Below are 21,886 nucleotides of genomic sequence, written 5' to 3'. Positions count from 1 at the left end.
TACACTAAGTTCCAAGTCACCAAACTGAGACAACTTAATTATAGTTTTGGCTCTCCCAGAAAGGGAATCTTAAACTGATCTGATCAATCAGGAGTTACCTGATCAGCACTAGTTAAGTAATTTGCCTGATAGAGTCTTGTCATTCTCTAACTGAAAGTAACTTTGCAACAACTAACCACTTTTTTGTCAGTATAACTTCTTTTGTTCCCACTCCCTTCTGTCTATAAGTCTTTCACTTTGCACAGCTTCTTGGACCTCCTTTCTATCTGCTAGGTTGGATGCTGCCCTATTCAAATCAATTTTTGCTCAAATAAACTCTTAAAATGTTTAATATGCCTCAGTTTATCTTTAAACACTGCCATGTGGAAGGCACTCAACAAATGGCAGATATCACTTGGTCCAAACTTCCTAATTTTTAGGTAAAAAGAAATGAAACAGAGAGGTAATGACTGACCAAAGGTGACCAGGCTGGAGCAGATGCCAGATCTTCTTAATGCCTGTTTAGCCTCCTCTCACCTGACTCCTTCTCAAAGTCAATTTCTAAAGTATATGATTTCCACTCCAAGGCTGAACATCTACTAATTTTCAGCATGTTAAGGGCCTACCTCCATTTACAGTGAATAAAAAACAAGAGAGAACAACCCAAATTACTAGCTAAACTTAAGGGTTAAGTGCTACAGAGATTCAGAGCAAGAAGAGGAACTTCTTGAAATTGCTCTCTTCAGCCTTATTCATATATTACTATCATGTGATTAAAAATCAAAGAGCAGGGACTTCCCTGGTGGTGCAGTGGTTAAGAATCCATCTGCCAATGCAGGGATTCCATCCCTGGTCCGGGAAGATCCCACACGCTGCGGAGCAACTAAACCTGTGTACCACAACTACTGAGCCCGTGAGCTGCAACGAATGAAGCCCGAGGGCCTAGAGCCCATGCTCTGCAATAAGAGAAGCCACTGGAATGAGAAGCCTCAGCACCACAACAAAGAGTATCCCCTGCTCACCGCAACTAGAGTGGCAAGAACAAGGACGCAGATGCAGAGAATGGACTGGAGAACTCGAGGTTTGGGGGGGGCGGGGGGTGAAGGGGAAGCTGAGACGAAGCGATAGAGTAGCACAGACATATACATACTACCAACTGTAAAATAGATAGCCAGTGGGAAGTAGTTGTATAACAAAGGGAGTTCAACTTGAGGATGGAAGATGCCTTAGAGGAGTGGGACGGGGAGGGTGGGGGGACTCGAGGGAGGGTGGGGGAGGAGTCAAGGGAGGGAGGGAATAGGGGGATATGTGTATAAAAACAGATGATTGAGCTTGGTGTACCCCCCCAAAAATAATAAATACATAAATAAAATAAAAAAAAAGAACAAGAAATAAAATATCAATATTGGAAAGGAAGAAATAAAACTATTTTTATTAAGAGATTAAAAAAAAAAGTCCTCGAGCAGCAACGAAGACCCAACACAGCCAATAAACAAATAAATAAATAAATTTATTAAAAATATCAAAAAATCAAAGAGCAGCTAAGGAAAGACTCAGTTACTAATTCCTAATAATTTCTTCCAGATCCAGCCTAGAAGTGTGTGTGTGTGTGTGTGTGTGTGTGTGTGTATGTGTAGTTGGCAACCTTTTAAGAATTAGAATCTATGAGGGCATTGGAAAAAAAGTGCTAAGAAAAGGACATACTTGATAGAGAACCAAATGTCCCCTTAAGAAAAGATGTTAAATTCTCTTTAAAATAATAAGTATTGTTATCAATGATTATGAACAAAAGGAGAAAACACTGAAAATATCTTGACACTATAACATATTGTTATTTGCATTCAAACTGCATCATAAATGTTAAGGAAACCAGAATAGTTTGATACATAAACAATTTACAGTTGACATTAAGGAGGGTGATTTTATATCATTAAAAAGTCCTTGGGGGCTTCCTAGGTGGCGCGGTGGTTGAGAATCCGCCTGCCAATGCAGGGGACACAGGTTCAGTCCCTGCTCCAGGAAGATCCCACATGCTGTGGAGCAACTAAGCCCATGTGCCACAACTATTGATCCTGTGCTTTAGAGCCTGTGGGCCACAACTATTGAGCCCATGTGCTGCAACTACTGAAGCCCACGTGCCTAGAGCCCGTGCTCTGCAACAAGAGAAACCACGGCAATGAGGAGCCCGCGCACCACAACAAAGACTAGCCCCCACTCACTGCAACTAAAAAAGAAAGCCTGCGCACAGCAAAAGAAAAAGACCCAACACAGCCAATAAAATAAATAAATTTAAAAAAAAAAGTCCTTGGGTGTTCCTTTTAAAGATAATAATGGTTTGGATGGAGTGTGTGTATAATATTAATAACAATAGAGCCTTAAAATTTTTTAGTGCTTTGAGGTTGTAAAATACTTTTGTATATCTTTTGATTAAGTTTTCTTCCTTCCACATCCTCAAGGCAGTGGTAGGTCAGTTATCTTACAGATTGGGAAGCCCAAGCTTATGGGTGACTTGCTCAGTTAGTAACTGGTGGAATGGCCTCAAACTCAGGTCATCTGGCTCTTTTTCTAATTTTTATTTCCACCACGTCACACTGCCTTATGAACCTGATGTCACTTCCTGTTTTTTTATTTTTATTTATTTATTTATTCATTCATTCATTCATTTATTATTTTGGGGGGGGACTTTCTGTTTTTATATTTCCTTTTCATGTATCTTGTACATTCACAAACATTGACTTATTTCCAAGTAGGCATCACAACTCCAAATAAGCAAGAACAGTTTGTTTGGGCTCCTTGTTGACAAGCAAAAGAAACTTTCTGAATTTGCCGAGTTCCCACTATTTATCTTATTGTTTATCTGTTTGTTTTTCATTACAAAGTTTCTAGAGAGTGAAGGTAAGGGGGCCAGGACATATGTTTGGTAAACAGATTTTGTCTTTTTTTCAGTTATTGAAAGTTTGGCGAAAGGAGGAAGTGTGATTTGAGCAAAGTAAAAGAACCTCGAGGTTTTATATGGTGACTCCATGGGTGACCAACCTGTTTTGTGATCCTAAATGTCACTGGTTCAAATCCTAGTTTGAAGAATGTTTATTTGGGGGCTTGTCTTTTTGTTTTCTTTTTCAAATGCAGTTTATTTAAAACCCATGTAAGGTTAAAACAAACAAACAAAAAAAGACAACTTCCCAGCATTCTCAGGGTAGAGTTCAAGAATGAGACCTGGCACTGTGAGCCATCAGAGCTGGTGCATGGGATTGGAAGGTCAGAGTCTGTTTGTAAATTGATAACGAGTAATAAGAGATAAACATATCATCAGTTTACACACAGCTCTGAAGCCTGGGCGAACGCATTTCTACATTTTTTGACTCCCTATTCTGGCTCCCCACAGGACTTTCATTTACAGAAGTTTATTTGATTCTTGAATCTCAAGCTGAGCATTCTATTCTATGCACTTTTAAAAAGTCATAGAATTCTGAGATGAATTGTTCCTGGCATGTGGGTGGGAAAGGGAGAGAGTTCATGCCCCCAACAAAAACTCAATGGGAAATGTTAATACTCTCCTGACCTTTATTAGAATTTAACCATTAAGCTTCAAAAAATTGTTCATCTCCATATCTTTCATCATTCCATTTTACCGCTTTCTCTAACACTCAAAATACACTCTGCTACAAATTCCCCAATTGTATTATAATGCAGAATATCTTTCAAAAGTTTTTTTGGAAAGCATTTATTTTTTTTTAAGTAATTTAACCTTAATATTGATATTTTCCCAGGAAACCAAATGGATACATTTGCAAATAGCTCATTGTGAATAAAATATATTTCAGCTCTTGGGTAGGACTGGCCTCTAGCTCCAAACTTTTTCTTTAAAAAAAATTCTATCATAAAATAAAGCACAGAAACAGAAGACAACACAAAGAAAATGTTTGCCTTAATCAGTTATTCTAAGGCAAACACCCTTGTAACAACCACCAGGTCAGAAACAGAACTTTCCTACTTACACTTAGAAGCCCCCTTCCATTAGTCACTTTCCAATCACAACTGTTTCACCACCAACTGTGAATAAGTAACCTAACCTTTACAGTAGTCACTTTCACTTCCTTTTTCTTAAATGGTTTTACCAGCCTAGACAGTATAGTATAGTTCTCCCCTAGACAGTATAGTTTCCCCCTACACACATATACACACTTTTTAAAAAATTGAGATACCTTTTAAGTCTTTTTTTTTGTTGTTAAACTTTACCATTTTTCTCTTGAAGAAATGAGGCCTTTTGACCTGTAGAGACTCCCGCAGTCAGGACTTTGCATATTGCATGATCATGGTACAGTTCAACATGTCCCCTGTTCTCTGTTTCCTACAAATTGGCAGCTGGATCTCAAGCCTAGACCCAATTTAGTTTCCATCCCTTTAGCAGCATTTTAGGTGGTGGTGTGGTCTTCCCTCGGAAGGCACATAATGTCTAGTTCTCTCTCTTTTTATGAGGTGTTGATGCATAATGCCTGTATCTGTTAATTCACAGGGGTTTGCAAAATTGGGATATTCTATCATTTCTTTTTTACTTACCAGTGGATTTTTTTTTTGGGGGGGGAGCGCCCACATAGCATGTGGGATCTTAGTTCCCCGACCTGGGATCAAACCTGTGCCCCCTGCAGTGGAAGCATGGAGTCTTAACGCAGTGGAATATTTCGATGTACATTCACTTCCCCTTATCTCCTGTTTGGTTACCCAAATAACCAAACAACTTTTTCAAGTTCCCTTAGAGGAGAGATCCTGCAATCATCATCTATGTAATTCTCTTGGGGTCCTACACCTTTGGACTGTGCTCGGTGTTTGTTGAATCTGCAGATGAAACAATCCCTATAAATGAGGCTAAAAGTCATACTAAAGTTGTATGTAAAGCAGATGTATATTAATAAAGATTTAGTAGCAAATTCCAGCCACTAGAAACTTAAAATTCTTGCTTCTCTGGTTGATTATGTACTTAAGGTCCAGTCTGTTCCCTGCTGGTCATACGCCTTTGTGACTTTCATGAAGAGATTGTTAATGAAGGCGAACTAATGAAAGTGAAGTAAAAAAGATTCTTGTGAATCTTCTTTGGGTCAATATGCAGGATTCTGGCCACCCTCTAAAAAGTCAGAAATTAAATAATTATCCACATCTATATTTGAGCACAATTTTGGACTTCCCAATGAAAGTGATTATTCTTTCAAAAAGTCTCATTTGATATGTCTGCAGTGATCTAGAGATTATACAACCTAAAGCACTTAGTTTAAAAAATTGTCTTTGCAAATGTAATTATTTTGATAGAGTTCAAAAATCTTGGGATTTTTGGGGTTGTTTTTATATTTACTACATACTATGTATGTTTAAAGGATAATTAGTTTTTTATATGATAACTGATAGCTATTACTTTAATTTAATTAATAATTAATTAATTTATAGCTGTGTTGGGTCTTCGTTGCTGCACATGGGCTTTCTCTAGCTGTGGTGAGCGGGAGCGGTTTGCCAGGCTTCTCATTGCGGTGGCTTCTCTTGTTGCGGAGCACAGGCCCTAGAGCACACGGGCTTCAGTAGTTGCAGCACATGGGCTCAATAGTTGTGGCTCGCGGGCTCTAGAGTGCAGGCTCAGTAGTTGTGGCACACGGGCTTAGCTGCCTCACAGCACGTGCGGTCTTCCTGACCCAGGGATGGAACACTTGTCCCCTGCATTGGCAGGCAGGTTCTTAACTACCGCACCCCCAGGGAAGTCCTGCTATTACTTTAAAAATATTTTCATTCTAAGATAGAGGCAATCTTAAATTAGTTGGTTGGTGTTAACAGCTGAAGACATTTAAGGTGCCTCCTGGAAGTGCTCAGGAGTTCACCTGGAAGCAGGTGGAGCTGCCATTCACTCAAGGAATGTCAAGAGCAAGAACTTTGGGGTCAGGCTTCCCTGGTGGCGCAGTGGCTAAGAATCTGCCTGCCAATTCAGGGGACACCTATCTCCCAGGTGTCAACCAAAAAATAATGCAGGAGGCTGCAAATAAGAAAAGTTTATTTGGGGTCTTAAGAATTGCAATTGGGGAGACACAGATTTGGGTAACCCCGAAAGAATGTTCTTGGGAAGAAAAAGAGTCAGGGGCTTATAAAGACAAAAAGCCAGGAGGTTGTTAAAAGTTGCCTGGCGAAAATTGTGATTGACTCTGAAGCGAGTCAGAAAATATTTGTCCTTAAAGAACCATGAGTTTTTTTAGGGTAAGCGTCCAATAAGTAGACAGACTGTCAGCAGATGTTCTGGATTACTTCATCCGGTCAAAAGTTCAGATTCCATCCAGACAGGGCATGCATAAGTCACATTTCCTTAATGGCCTCCCGGCTCCATTTTAGAGAGCTCTCTTAGCGATACCAACTTCATTTTGATTTTCCTTTCACATAGGGCTGTTGAGAAGTTTAAGTCATGTGAAATACTGAGAAAAGTGCTTTGTAATATTTACTGGTAGGAGATGTTATATTTAAGGAATTTAAATAACATAATCAAACTGTATTGCCTTTGAATTGGCCATTATGACAACTGAAAATTTCAGGTCTGCCAATTTGACATTAGAAAGGTTTCAGCTCCAGATACAAATACATCTGAGATTCAGATTTTGGAGATTCATTAAATTAGAAATAAAATGGTAAAAATCAGCATACACCTTTGCTTTCTGTGAGTCTACACTTTTCATACTCCGTCTCCTTGATGTCTACTCAAAGTACCAGGTCTGATATGCTGTTCATTATATGAAATTAGAGATAAAAATAGAACCATTTAGTCTTAACTACTAACTAAAAGACACAGTAGTTAGCATAATTTTGCAACGTTGGGGCCAGATTTTTATATTTTACAAATCTGTAGGGCTTCCATGGTGGCGCAGTGGTTAAGAATCTGCCTGCCAATGCAGGGGACACAGATTCGAGCCTTGGGCCAGGAAGATCCCACACACGGTAGAGCAACTAAGCCCGTGAGCCACAACTATTGGGCTCACATCCCACAACTACTGAAGCCCGTGCACCTAGAGTCCGTGCTCCACAAGAAGAGAAGCCACCACAATGAGAAGCCAGAGCACCAAAATGAAGAGTAGCCCCACTCACCGCAACTAGAGAAGGCCCCATGTGCAGCAACAAAGACCCAACGCAAACAACTAAATAATTAATTTTAAAAAAATCTGTAGGGCTTCCTAGGTGGCGCAGTGGCTAAGAATCTGCCTGCCAATGCAGAGAACATGGGTTCGATCCCTGCTCCAGGAAGATCCCACATGCTGCGGAGCAACTAAGCCCATGTGCCAAAAAAAAAAAAAAAAAAATCTGTAGAGAGAAACCGTTCCAGAAAGCAAGAATTTGTTTCAAGAACTGTCTTGCATGAACATCAGAAAAGTTTTTTCTTTCTTTTGACTCAGCGGACATAACACTGTACTTTATAGAAATGGAAATAAAGGCATTAGTTAGAATAATTCTCTATATTACTTTGGTTGTAAAGTTTGGATCCTATAACACATTCAGATTGGTTTATATTTATTTTTACTATAGAATACTGTGACAGAGACAACGCGGTGTTCACTAAATCTTTTTTCTTGTCCCCCCGCCCCCACACACACAGGAAGTTATACCTCCCAGCCTTCTTAGAGACAAGTCAGGTTTGGCCATGTGACTAGTTCAGGCCAATGAAATGCCAGCAGAAGTGAAACGTCCACATCCGGAGGAGGCAAAGAAGAGCCCTTGCTCCATTCTCCAATCTAACTCTTCTGGAATCCCTGATGTGTAACCTGGTGTTGGGCTGGCAGAGCCACAGATGGAAGCAGCTGGGAATGCTAAGTCACCACATGAAGGTGAGCTGCCCTGAAGGCGAGCTGACCTACAGGTGACTAGTGCAGCACCTAACCCATCCTGATTCACAGTACTGGATGCTTTACAGTCAGTATAAGTGAAGTGAAAGAACAGAAATGGGGAATGACCCTTTACACTTCTAAGATAAAATTACAATGATCAAATTTATAGCTTCAGTTTTTTAAAGTTGTTGCCCTTAATGAGGCAATTTTGCTATACAAATATCCTGCAATCATTTGCAAGCTACTGGAATGAGATATTTTCTTATATTCCTTACATTTCAACTCTAATCATTAGCCCCAAATTAGTTTTTAGACTCTTAACAAAAAAGTTTACTCAAAATTTAAGAAATCGTGCTATTTTTCACTTAATTGGTTTTCAGCAATTTAAAAACAGAATAGTTTGCATCATCAGTATAATTTAACTAGTATAACTTTTAAAAGTACAAAAACCAGTAGAAATCATGACAGAAAAGGACTGATGCTGTTTCTTTCCTTTTATGCTTTATAGGTCATGGACTATACATAGATTTTTTTGAGTGTTGAAATATTTTATTAGTAACAACCAGCTTTCCAATAATTTGCTTCAGGTTGATTAAAACTTTGTAATTCAGCTTTGTTTGCTATAGTATGTAGTTTCATTAAACTCAAGATTTGAAAAAAACGTGCAGTTTTCCCCCCTCCTTTTGGTCAGAACGCATATCCAGGAGAGGGATTTCCAAGCAAAACGAGTTTAAGGAACTCCATTATTCTTACTACCCCCTCCCCCCAAATGTATGGCAAGATCCGGGCTCCACAATTTTCTAAAAGCACCGGCTGTCCCGGGGCTGGGCGAGCTTATTTCACCATTCAGATAACTACTAACTTTTCCGTTTCAGACTTTTAATAATTGAAAGCGGGTATCCGCAGCTCAGAAACCGACCCACCGTGGCTGTGCCGGGGTGAGAGCGTCCTCCCAGGGACCGTGCGGCGGGCCGGGAAGAAAAGAGGACACCCTGCAGCGTGCGGCCCAGGGGGCGGGCCGGAGCCCAGCCTTCCCGGCGTGCCCCGCGCGCCGAGGGGGACTCTTAACGTGAAGCGCCGGGTGGCTCTGCCGCGTGGCCGCACGGGCCGGGGCGGGGGCTGGGGGGCGCGCGCCGCTGCGGCACTGCGGGTCCCCGCGGCGGCTGCTCGCGGCGCCGTGTGCGCGCGCCTCCCGGGCGGATTCGGGCCCCGAGCGCGAGAGCGCGGCAGGGAGCTTCAGGTAAGTGGCGGCGCGGGATGCTTCGACTCAAAGACCCGGCGGGCGGAGTGCGGCGGTGGGCCTAGCCCCGGAAGGTGCCTTTGTGTCGGGGGTGCGGGGCCAGCTCCTCAGGACGCCGCTCGGGCGGCAGCCAGCCGGGGCGACCCCCAGTTGAAAGGCCGCGGGGCTGCAGTCCCCTCGGGGCACAGCGTTGGCAGATGGGTTCCCGGCGCCGGTTTCCGTGCTGAGGGTGAAGCCTAGTGGTAATCCGGGGAAGAAGGGGGTCGCCTTGTGTGGAAGCCGTCAGCGCAGTCGTGGGAATAAGTAAAGTGTAACTTGGCTTTTCTGCAGGCCTTTGGTGTTTTTATCGCAACAGAAGAGAAGTCATGAGAGCCCTGGAGTGTATCTTGCTAAAACATTTGCAGACGTGTTTTTTCCTGGCAGTTAATTTAATTCATTAAAAATTAGGCAGCTGGGCGGACTTCTCGCTCTTTGCTCCCCTTCTCTGCCACCCATAAATGACTAGCTTTCATCGGTGCCTCTGAGTGCGAAAGCGCCGGGGAGCCTGAACTGGAAATTTTCCTTTAAGTAAAACCTTACTTTTTATAGCGTTCTTCAGGTTTACGAGCCTAGTTCTGCACCATCAAAAAAAAAAAAAAAAAAAAACACACACACACCAAAAAACCTCTTCTATTTTGGAGTTTGTGATTCTTTCTGAAAATTCCTGGGTTGATGCGATTTATTTTTAAACGAGAAACCAGTGAACAAACTAACAAGATAAACAGACTGTGAGGAACTGTTTAACCAGTTTATGAAAATGCATTTTCCAGGCCCTTTAATTGTGCCCCTGTTAGCTGTTAAACAACTAGTTGCAGCTGTTACCTGAGAAATTAAGGGTTTTTTTTTTTTTATGGTCCTCCAAAACAGTGTTGTAGTTACAGCAGTTGAATTTGATGAATCCAGTTGAAGAACTTCACCTTCAACTCCGACCCCCCACTCCCCCCCAAATTCTGGAACAGTAGTTCTCAAATATAAGTTTGCCCCTTAAAAAATACCAACACCCCTCCCAGAATTTTTTTTTATAATTTTAAAAATTGTTCATACAATTTTTAAGCCTTACTTTCCATTTACAGTTATTACCAAATATTGGCTGTATTCCCCGTGTTGTACAGCACATCCTTGAGCCTATTTTACACCCAATAGTTTGTACCTCCCACTCCCCCACCCTTATATTATTCCACCCCCATCCTGTAACCACTTGTTTTTTCTCTGTATCTGAGTGCGCTTCTTTTTTCTTATATTCACTGGTGTGTTGTACTTTTTTAGATTCCCCATATAAGTGATATACAGTATTTGTCTTTCTCTGTCTGACATTTCACTTAGCCTAATGCCCTCCAAGTCCATCCATGTTGCTGCAAATGGCAAAATTTCATCCTTTTTTATGGTTGAGTAGTAGTCCATTGTACATGTATACTACGTCTTCTTTATCTGTTCATCTGTTGATAGACACTTAGGTTGCTTCCATATCTTGGTAATTGTAAATAATGCTGCTTTGAAGATTAGGGGGCATGTATCATTTCCAATTAGTGATTTTGTTTTTTTCAGGTATATAGTCAGGAGTGGAATTGTTGGGTCATATGGTAGTTCTGTTTTTAGTTTTTTGAGAAATCTCCATACTGTTTTCCACAGTGGCTACACCAGTTTACACTCCCATCAACAGTGTACAAGGGTTCCCTTTTGTGCACATCCTTGCGAACATTTGTTATTTGTGTTCTTTTTTTTTTTAATTTATTTGTTTATTGGCTGTGTTGGGTCCTCATTGCTGCACATGGGCTTTCTCTAGTTGCTGGGAGCGGAGGCCACTCCTTATCGCAGTGTGCGGGCTCCTCATTGTAGTGGCCTCCCTTGTTGTGGAGCACAGGCTCTAGGCGCGTGGGCTTCAATAGTTGTGGCTCATGGGCTCTAGAGCACAGGTTCAATAGCTGTGGCGCACGGGCCCACTTGCCCCGTGGCGTGTGGAATCTTCCCAGAGCAGGGCTCGAACCCGTGTCCCCTGCATTGGCAGGCCGACTCCTAATCACTGCACCACCTAGGAAGTCCTATTTGTGTTCTTTTTGATGATAAGCTATTCTGACAGGTGTGAGGTGATAGCTCAAGTGGTTTTGATTTGTACCACTCCCAGAAATTTGATTCTATAGATCAGTGATGGGTCCCCGAGGCTGCATTTTAAGCAAGTACCCTCTCCTTTGGTCTGTTATTGGTTATCCAGGGACCACACTTTGAGAAACACAAAATAGTGCCCAACTTCCTTATCCCTTTGTTGATTTACTCACCCCTGCCCCCTAACCAGTCATAAGCCAAGAAGATCTGACTCTTTGGAAGGAATCTTCGGAAAAGATAGTGCTTTCTTGGACTCTGACACCAGGGTAGGAAATACTTTCATACATATTATCATAGTGCCTTAGAGATGGTTGGTGCCTATTAATCTGTCCCTTCTAGTATCATCAGCCCGTAAATTATGCCGTTAGGCCAACTCTTCCCCCCTCCCACCTAATTCAGCCTCCTTCCCCTTTGAACCAGAGCAGCCAATGCCTTGTAATTCCCATGGCCTTGAACACTCAGATTTCCTGGTATGTAGCAGTACCGGTAGCATTTATGAGGGCTTTCAGGTCATCTGAATATTAATTCAGTCATCAGATGCCCCAGTAATGCCTGTCTTGTGCAAAGCACTGTAGTAGGCCATTTTAGCAACAACACTGCAAAGATGTCACAGAGTTGCATTGCTCCCTTGAGGCAGATATGAGGGCTGGATAACCTCTGCTGCCAAAGCTTTTTCTGTCTTAGTCCTTCTTCAAATAGATGTGTAGGGTTGAGGTTAGAGTTAGGCTATGTGTTTCTGACTTTTTTTCTCTCTTTGGTTTCTTCTTGGTGTCTCATTTTTCTTACTAATCTTTTTCTGTTGATTCACAAAATATCATGTCTTTCCTTCTGTAGTCCTGGGCTTCCTGATTAGTGTGTCTTCCTCTGTCGCTGAATCTGAACATGCCTACCCCTCCTTGGCTAACTGAAGTAAAAATCTAGTGCAGTCCTCTTGCCTTTTAAGATGAGGAATCTGAGAAATGAGATGGCAGAGTGAGGACTCCTGGCTCCTAGCCCAGTGTTCTTGCCACTAAATCATCTCAAGAAAAATGCTTCAAAAATGGAAAAAGTTTAGAGAAATTCAGTTGTAAGTAAAGAAAACTGTGAGACTTTCACATGAGTACAAAAACTAAATCTTAGATGTTTGAGCAGTATCCAGAATCTTTTGAAGTTGTCACATAACCATACTGTTGTCCTTACCCAAGTTATTAGTTATCTCTGTGGGAGACAGAATATAAGACTGATCTAACTGCTAATCTGATTCAATATACTTCTTACGAGAAATGAGATTATTGGAATAGTATATGCATTTCTGGAATAGTAGGAAGGAAGAAAGTATGGATGAAAGAAGAGAACCCTTTGCTATTTTTTCTTAGAGTCCCCAAAGTAGACATTGTTGAATTGTTGTTATATATCATGAAAGTAGAATTAGAAATAGTAAGACAGGGCTTCCTAGGTGGTGCAGTGGTTAAGAATCCACCTGCCAATGCAGGGGACACGGGTTCGATCCCTGCTCCAGGAAGATCCCACATGCCGCGGAGCAACTAAGCCCATGCGCCACAACTGTTGAGCCTGCACTTTAGAGCCCGTGAGCCACAACTATTGAGCCCATGTGCCGCAACTACTGAAGCCCACACGCCTAGAGCCTGTGCTCCGCAACAAGAGAAGCCACGGCAATGAGGAGCCTGCGCACCACAATGAAGAGTAGCCCCCACTCACCGCAACTAAAAAGAAAGCCCGCACACAGCAAAAAAGACACAACACAGCCAATAAAATAAATAAATAAATTTATTAAAAAAAAAGAAATAGTAAGACATTGTTATGTACCAGATAGTGTGCTAAATGTTTTTACATCCATTATGTCATTTAAGTATCTCCATTTTATAGCCAAGGAATCTAAGACACAAAGAGCATAAGTTTGCCCAAAGTCATACACCTTGTAAGTGGCAGAGCCAGCGTTCAGATTTAAACTGACTCCAAAGCCATTACTGTTTATGCTCAGTAGTGCCCTCATTATACTTCGTTGGGCAATGGTTAAGAATGTGAGCTTTGGAGCCAGTTTTTCCTGGGTTTAAATGGATATTCATCAGTTTCTATGTGTCCGAAATAGAGGCTGTAATAGTACTACCTCAGAGGGTTGTTAGGATTGAGTTAATTCATGTAAAATGCTTTGATCTGTGCCTGACTATTGTGAGTTCTCAGGAGATGCTGGCTGTTAATTGGTTTTTTTAAAAAATATTTTAAGATACTGTTTTCTTTAGATTTAGATTGTCCTTTCCAGTGTTTAAATATTAAGGCCTTTATTATAAGTATAGATATAAATTAAACTTTATCTCTGTTCTTACTGTAACATGGGGGCAGGGCTTACTAAAATTTTGGAAAACAGTGGGGTGTAGTGGAAAGATCTGTGACATGATTTGGTTAAGAACATTATTAAAGTTCAGCTTCCTTAGAATAAAACAACTAATGATCTACATTTCTATATGAAGGTCACAGTTTGTACCTTAAACCATGTAAGACACCTTCAGTATGTTTGCCCCAAATCTCTTTTTTGGTGGGAGAGGGTAGAATTTAATTTTTGCAGTTGTATCTGTGTATTCGTTTGCTAGGACTGCCCTAACAAAGTACCACAAACTGTGTGGCTTAAACAACAGAAGTTTATTTTTCCACAATTCTGGAGGCTGGACGCCCAAATTCAAGGTATTAAGCAGGGTTGGTTTTTTCTGAGGCCTCTCTCCTTGGCTTGTAGGTGGCTGCCTTTTACCTGTGTCTTCACATGGTCAGTCTTCCCTCTGTGCCTATATGTGTCCTCATCTCGTATACTTAAAAGGACACCAGTTGTATTGGATTAAGGCCCACCCTAATGACTTCATTTGATCTTAATCACCTCTTTAAAGACCCTATTTCCAGTCACATTCTGAGGATGTAGGACTTCAACATATGAATTTTGAGGGAAACACAGTTTAATTTAGCTCATAATAATCTGTTTAGGGAATTAAATGCCAGGTAATCTGAATGTTCCAGTTGTCCTTTTATTGAGCGCCCTCTGGCTTGTGATTCAAGCATCATCCTTTATCCTGTGCCTACCCACCTGTCATACCTTCCACTTGTTCCTTAGAACCATGCTTGCTGTTGAGTACCGTAAGAAGCACATCATGCCTCCATATTTTTTAAGTCCTTATGTTGGATTTAAAACTATTAAGATTATTCTGTCATCCTATTGAATAATCTGCTTGAGAAACTATTTAATGTGTTTAATTCCTAATTTGTCTTGTATTCCTCATATTTTTTCTTTAATCTAGGTGGGAAAATGTCAAAATCTCTTTAGTAATATGTCATTTTCTTAAACTGTAAAAAGTTTCTTTTAAACTGTTCTAACCTTTAAAAAAAATTCCAACATTTTCTTGAAGAGTACCCTGTTTTTAGAGATACATTTTCCTTTTCTCTCATTTTAAAAGTAATAACACATTCATTTTAGAGACTTTGGCATATTCAATAAAACAGTTTTTAAAAGTCACATGATAAGCCAAGGGAGAATAATTGTTAATATTTTTAATCTTTTTTCTATGACTATATTTATTGTTTCAACCTGCCTTTTTAAAATCTAGTTCATCTATACTGTTTCATGCTTTTTTAGTTATTATTCTAAAACTTTTTTTGAAAATAAATTTATATTTTTGGCTGCGTTGATTCTTCATTGCTATCCGCGGGCTTTCTCTAGTTGCAGAGAGCAGGGGCTACTCTTCATTGCGATGCATGGGATTCTCAGTGCGGTAGCTTTTCTTGTTGCAGAGCAAGGGCTCTAGGCACACAGGCTCAGTAGTTGTGGCACACGGGCTTAGTTGCTCTCTGACATGTGGAATCTTCTCAGACCAGGGATCAAACCCTGCATTGGCAGGCAGATTCTTAACCACTGCGCCACCTGGGAAGTCCCTCTAAAACTTTTTTAGTCTTTTAACATGGTGAATTATATTAATTGATTTTAGAATGTTAAGTCAACCTTTGTCATAATGTATTATCCTTTTCTATGTATCTGGGTTTGATTTTTTAATAATTTGTATAGGATTTTTGTACTTACGAGAAAAAGTCGTCTGTTGTGCTTTTTGGTAATGTCCTTGTCAAGTTTTGGGTCAGTATTATGCTGGCCTCAGAAAATGAATTGGGATATATGCCCTTTTTTTCTGTTCTCTTGAAGAGTTTGAATAAGATTGATGTAATTTCTTCCTTAAAGGTGTGGAAGAATTCACTAGTCGAGCCACTTGGTCCTGGAGTTTTCTTTAAAGGATGGTTTTAATTATGCATTATGGTTCTGTGTAGTATTTATATATCATCAAAATAATCTATGTCATCTATCTGTGTGTATATAAATATATACACATATATATTAAGCTGTTTATTGAAGGGAGTTGGTGTATACAATTGTGGAGACTGGATTAGGCCATCAGGAAGGGCAGGCTGGGACTCTTGGGCAGGAGTGGAAGCTGCATTCCAATCAAATTTCTTCTTCCTCAGAGAAAGCTCAGTTCTGCTATTAAAGCCTTTCAGTTGGTTGGATCAGTCCGACCCACATTATCTAGGATAATCTTCCTTACTTAAACGAAAATGAGTAAAGACTTTAATCAAATCTACCAAATACCTTCACAGTAACACCTAGATTAGTGTTTGAATAACTAGGACTGTAGCCTTGCAGGTTGACATATAGAACTGTCCATCACAGCTTCTCTGCAGTCTTGGCTATCTTCCTAGTTGTCTAATGCCTTCAAACAGATGGGGTTTTTTGTTTTGTTTTTCTGTTTTACCCATCCCATTCTGATGGATGCATTATCCCAGGGGATAGGACTTACCAACGCATGGAAGTCACGGTGGGTGCAGGGAGGAAGGAAGGCAGACTTCAGCTCAGCAAAGGAAAAAAAAAATTTTTCCCCAAGGATTGCTGGCCACCAATAGGGTGAGCTAAGCAAGAGATTCTTTATTTTGGGATATTTTTTAGGTAGACTGGACTGAACTAATAGAAGTGTTTTTGTAGTCCTAGATGGAAGGTGATTGGGACCCAGATTTTTTTTTTGAGATTTATGATTGGAAAAATTGTGGGTGAAATTGGGAACCCATCATCAAGTTGCCAGCCTTTTAGGACATTGAAAAAAAATCTGACTATCATTTTCTGTCACTATTATTTTGTAAAAGACATTTAATATCAAAAAGGAAGTAAAGATTTAATTTAGGTACCAAGAAAGCATTATACTAACATACCATAATTTTTAGTTCACATTTTAATATTTTTGAAATCAGGCTGTCTTAAAATCATGTATGTATTTAATGTAACAGTGCTTTCCTAAAATGCTGTTATTATATTGATGTTTTAGTCAATGTCAGGTGTCTTAGAACTGGGATAATAATTGTATGTGTGTGTGTTACATTATCTCCATTGTCCCCATTTTTGCTAAGAGTTGGTGAAAACTTTTGACACGTATTACTGCTGGTCCTTGAACCATCTTCTGACACAGTGATTTTGGATTGTCTCCAAAATTTCAGTGTTTGTTCTATTGCTACAGTACTGATCTGTGGATCTGTTCCCTAAGACCTTCAGTACTTTTCTTGTTGAACAGAAACTTAGCTCTTTCTTATAAAATGGTCTACTGTATTGAGTAATACGTTTAAATTTTTTTTTTGATTGCACACCCTTGTACTGTTTAAGACGTTATTGCTAACAAAATATCTCTTGGATATTTCCTGAAAGTTTGCCATTAAGTAATCTTTAACAGCTTGTGTGTCTCTTCCTGTAGAGGGGTTTTAGGTAATAAGCAGAAGAGGGGCCTGGACATTAAGGACCTCATATGTTGATTGGCTTCTTCTTAGGAGTCATGAGCTTTGCCTGGTCTGTTTTGTACCTTGGATTGTTCCTAGCTTAAAAGTGTCGTTAGAATGACCATAACTAGTTGAATCCATTGAAAGATAGAAGCACGTTGTGTGGAAATTACAGAATTTGATCTACCCTGTTTTTAGGTAATAAAGTTGAAAGTTACAGTGGAATTAGGTAAGATCTTAATTTGAATTTGGGGAACTCATAAAATCAACCCCTATCTGGAGTTAATTGATTTAGAGGTCATCTCAGAGCAACTATGTAAGCAGAAAAGGTGCTAGGTATGCCTTATTGGCACAGAAAGGTCATATGTCCTGGCTCTAGATCTTGGGCTTGAAAGTATATTTCCAAACCTGTGAAACTTATGTACAGTTCATGAAGTAAATCAGACCTATAAAGAGAGGTAACATGCATTTGACTCTGAAGCCAGAAGCCTGGGTTTTGAAGCCTAGCTCTGCTATTGTTAGCTATGTGATTGCGGGAACTTTTCTTAACCTCTTTTCTTTCTCAGTTTCCTCATCTGTAAATGTGGGTAATAATAGCACCTACTTGATGAAGGTTTGTTTTTTTGCTTTTTTTGTGTGTTTTTGACTATTAAGTTAAATAACAAAGTGCTGAGAATAATATGTAGCACATGATATATGTTAAGTCAGTGAAGTTTAAGTCCATCTGGACTTTCAATGGAATGTTTGTGGTAATTTGGTATATTGTAGAATCTCAACTGATTAATTTGATTACAATGTAAAATGTGTTCTTGAGTAACTGGGTTTAGATTTGGTTATTAGTTTAAGGATGTAAGAAAACTTTGCATTTTGAAAGGGTGTTGCAATATTTAAGAACTTGAGATATACTAGATTCATGAGTTTCCTTTTTTAGGATTTACTAATTTTTTTTTTTTTGAGAACTTAAAGATTTGCTTGGGAGGCAAGTGAAGTGCTAAAACAAGAAAAGAAGATATTAAGATGATAGTTTAAAGTGTTTGGCAATAGCAAACTTAGGATCATGGTTTTAGGAGATTCAACTATATTTGTCTTGTTTTATATTTTAAACTGGGTAGTGAGTAAAAAAAGTTATTATATTGTTTTAGTCTTTTTGTTTAAAAGGTAATTTGATAAAGTTGTAAAGGAAACTAAAGGCCTTTGGACAGTTATAAATTGAACGGAAGGTCTTAAGTCTTAATTTAAATCCAAGTAACTATAGTATAGTCTCTTCTGGCACAAAAGCTGTTCTTGGACATAAGTTGTATTGTCAAAAAGGTACTAAGGGCAGTAAGTTAGGGATGTCAAGTAGAGAAGACAGGAAAATATATGCAAGCAGTTATAATCTTATTACTACTGTCCTTGTGCTTTTACCTGCTAGCCTGTTAGCCTAGCCTCAGCAATTCATAGAGGAAAGTGAAGGAGAAGGGATATGGAATCAGAGGCATTCCTGCCTTTCTGTGGACTTGGAATGCCCTCTTCTCGCCTGCATCTCTTCTCTTGTTATGGCTTTCTTCCAAGGTAGAAATGAGGAAGAGAAATGGTTCTGGCAACAGATATCTTCCAATGTTATGCCTTGTCCAACCTGTGTAGTTTTTTTGCCTTAAATTCTATTTTGTATCCTATTAATATAGTTTCATGAACTTCTTGGGTATTTCCCCCTTTTTTCCCATCCTTTGCCCATTTTTCTGTTGGGTTAGTTTCATGCATTTTCATAAGCCCTCATTGAATTTGTGATGCATTTTCATAAGCCCTCATTGAATTTGTGAAAATAATTCTTTGTAAAACTCTGTTGCAAATATAATTTTTCAAGGTTTTTTTCTCTTTATAGGATTCCTTGCCATACAAAAGTTTGAAAAATTTTTTCTTTTTAAAAAAAAAATATATAAATTTATTTATTTATTCATTGGCTGCGTTGGGTCTTCATTGCTGCACACTGGCTTTCTCTAGTTGTGGCAAGCGAGGGCTACTCTTCATTGTGGTGCTCCGGCTCCTCACTGTGGTGGCTTCTCTTGTGGAGCACGGGCTTCAGTAGTTGCGGCAGACGGGCTCAATAGTTGTGGCACCCAGGCTTAGTTGCTCTGAGGTATGTGGGATCTTCCTGGAGCAGGGATCGAACCCATGTCTCCTGCACTGGCGGGCAGATTCTTAACCACTGTGCGACCTAGGAAGTCCCTTCTTTTCTTTTTTAGCTTTTGGGTTTTTTGTTCTTGATTAAAAAGGCCTCCTTACTCTAAGTTTGTAATCTCCTAGAATATTCCTCAAAAAGAATATTGTTGTGATTCAGTCTCTCATTCATGAAATGAAAGCGTGTACCAGATGAGTTGTTCCCAAACATATCCAGTCTACAGGATCAGCTGAGGAGTTTGTTTAAAAAATTCACATTCCCAGGACTTCCCTGGCAGTCCAGTGGTTAAGACTCCGTGCTTCCGCTGCAGGGGACACAGATTCAATCCCTGGTCAGGGAACTAAGATCCCATATGGGGAAAAAAAAATTCACATTCTCAGATCCACCCTAGACCTACTAAATCAGAATCTCTGGGGAACAGGACCCAAGAATGTTTTTAACAAGTTCCCCTAGGTGATTCTGATTATCAGCTAAACTTGAGAACCACTGGACAAAATAATCACTAAGGTCTCTTCTGATTCTAAAATATCACTTTTCTGTATTATGTAACTCTTGCTTTACATTCTCAACAACTAGGATTGTAAGCTCTTTGAAGGCAGGCAGGACTGTGTCTTAGGTACTACCCTTCTTGCTGTCAACCCACTGAGATCCTTTCACACCTAGACAATTCCAATAACCTCTTACTCTTCTGGTCCATCTGTGGTTGTATTTATCTTAAAGCAGCATGCTAAACATGACACTTCTGTATGTAAAAACTTTGGCTACAAGACAAAGTCCTAACTCTGTTCTACTTTGTAATTCAAGGTTTCCATAAGCTTCCTCCAACTTGTTTTTCAACCTAATCCTCTGCTAGGGCTGTTGTATACAACCATCTAAGTTGTGTGTTGTACAGCTCCTTAAATGATGGTATGCATGGGGTTCCCTGAATTTGTATGGTATGGTGGTTCTGATTTCTCGCACCCTTTTGTATTAATCCTTCACTCTAACCTGGTTGTCTCCCTGTTCCCTTCATATAGTATAAAGCCTTGTTTACTCTTACTTTCCTGCCTGTGATACACCATTCACCCTGTCTAAAATGCCGTTTTTTCTCTATCAGAGTTCCAGCTATTAGCATCTAAGAGTGGAGTATTAAACAGCCATTAAAAAGAATGAGGAAGATTTCTAATCACTCCTATGGAGTGAATTTGAGATATATTGTTAAGTAAAAATAGCAGAGTACAGGACTGGATGTGGTATTCCATCTTTTGTATAAGAAAAAGAAGAACTATGAATTTATATGTCTATAGACACATTATGCTTATTTCTATAAATAGAAACATGAAAGATAAACAAATTAATAAAACTAGTTATCTGTAGGTAATAGGCAAATATTGGAGGGAAAGGGGAAGGGAGAGACACTTCTCTGAGCATTCCTCTTTTGTAACACTTTAACCTTTGATGAATGTAAATGTTTTATATATTCAAAAATTAAATTTAAAAATAATGAAAAATAAGCTATAATTGAGTGTTAAAAAATGCACCTAAATTAAAGGACATACAGAGAAAAAAGAAAAATCAACTTGAACATAGCATGTTGACTGTACATCACTAGTGGGATATACTTTAAGGACAAAAAGAATTGGCCCCCAAAAGACACTTAAACTTAGTAAGTTTATTGTTAGTAATATTAATGTTATATTTGGGACTTCCCTGGTGGCAAAGTGGTTAAGAATCTGCCCATGCAGGGAACATGGGTTCGATCCCTGGTTTGGGAAGATCCCACATGCCACGGAGCAGCTAAGCCCATGAGCCACAACTACTGAGCCTGTGCTCTAGAGCCCGCAGACCACAACTATTGAGCCCACATGCCACAGATACTGAAGCCCGCATACCTAGAGCCCGTGCTCTGCAATGAGAAGCCCATGCATCGCAACAAAGAGTTGCCCCCACTCGCCGCAGCTAGAGAAAGCCCACATTCAGCAACGAAGACCCAATGCAGCCAATTAATAAATTAATTTAAAAGAAGTTATAATTTAAAAAATAGTTTATGAACCAAGATTTTCATTGAGAGGAAAGATATAGTACTAATATAAAATAAGTGAAGAAAAACCATAATGTTGAATTTGAGTTGAAAATACCAATATAAACTCTTTTTTTTTTTTTTTTTTTCAAAATCCTCAACTTACTTCTAGACCATTTCAGTAGACGATGACACCCCAATAGCTATGAAGACACCAAGTGCTCAGATCCTGATTTATAAATGCATTTGTCCATTAAAAGGAACAAAGGCTCCAGGGAGAAATGGCAGATTATTTCAGGCTGGGTCAGAGATGGTAAAAGGTAAGCTTAGAAAAATCTTGTACAGGAAATAGCCTCAAAAGCCAATAGAACTGACACAGATGAAGGCTTGAAGCGAACCCTATTAGCCATACCTGGGACAATTCAAATCAAAAATTGGACAGTTTGAAAAAAAATGATGGTAATGGATTATTTTAATATGTTAGATTAAAACAAATATTTGAGTTCATAATGATACTTAAAAAGGAAGATAGAGAGTGAATAAATAGTTCTATTTAACAAAAGAATGCTAGACAATAAATGTAAAAGGAATGATAAAATTAGAAAGTCATCATTTTGTAGTCCCAAAGGTAATAATTGATTCAGGCAAGAATCATCAATAGATGCTAAAACCACTGGGTGAAAAGTTATTGGGAGATAGAGTATTAGATCTCTCTTTACAATGGAGAGACTTAGAGTCACCAC

The 21,886-nt window shown here is 39.5% G+C and overlaps 2 protein-coding genes across 11 annotated transcripts in view; one reads left to right on the top strand and one right to left on the bottom strand.

The window, feature by feature from the left end:
* The window catches only part of PXT1 (peroxisomal testis enriched protein 1), a 36,292-nt gene extending 27,508 nt beyond the window's left edge, over positions 1-8,784 (bottom strand). Inside the window, exon 1 of the mRNA XM_057699007.1 lies at positions 8,744-8,784. The gene's annotated coding sequence lies outside the window, so the exon portion shown is untranslated. The remainder of the gene's footprint in view (positions 1-8,743) is intronic.
* The window catches only part of KCTD20 (potassium channel tetramerization domain containing 20), a 39,088-nt gene continuing 24,899 nt past the window's right edge, over positions 7,698-21,886 (top strand). For 2 of the 10 annotated variants that reach the window (XM_057698998.1, XM_057698996.1), the window contains exons 1-2: positions 8,858-9,060; positions 21,316-21,463. The gene's annotated coding sequence lies outside the window, so the exon portion shown is untranslated. The other 8 variants (XM_057698999.1, XM_057699002.1, XM_057699001.1 and 5 more) reach the window with 8 other exon arrangements.

This window comes from Hippopotamus amphibius, chromosome 11 (assembly GCF_030028045.1).
Source record: "Hippopotamus amphibius kiboko isolate mHipAmp2 chromosome 11, mHipAmp2.hap2, whole genome shotgun sequence".
In the NCBI taxonomy this organism is placed as follows: domain Eukaryota; kingdom Metazoa; phylum Chordata; class Mammalia; order Artiodactyla; family Hippopotamidae; genus Hippopotamus; species Hippopotamus amphibius.
The sequence above is the reverse complement of the archived record's forward strand: the minus strand, read 5'-3'. Positions and strand labels throughout refer to the sequence as shown.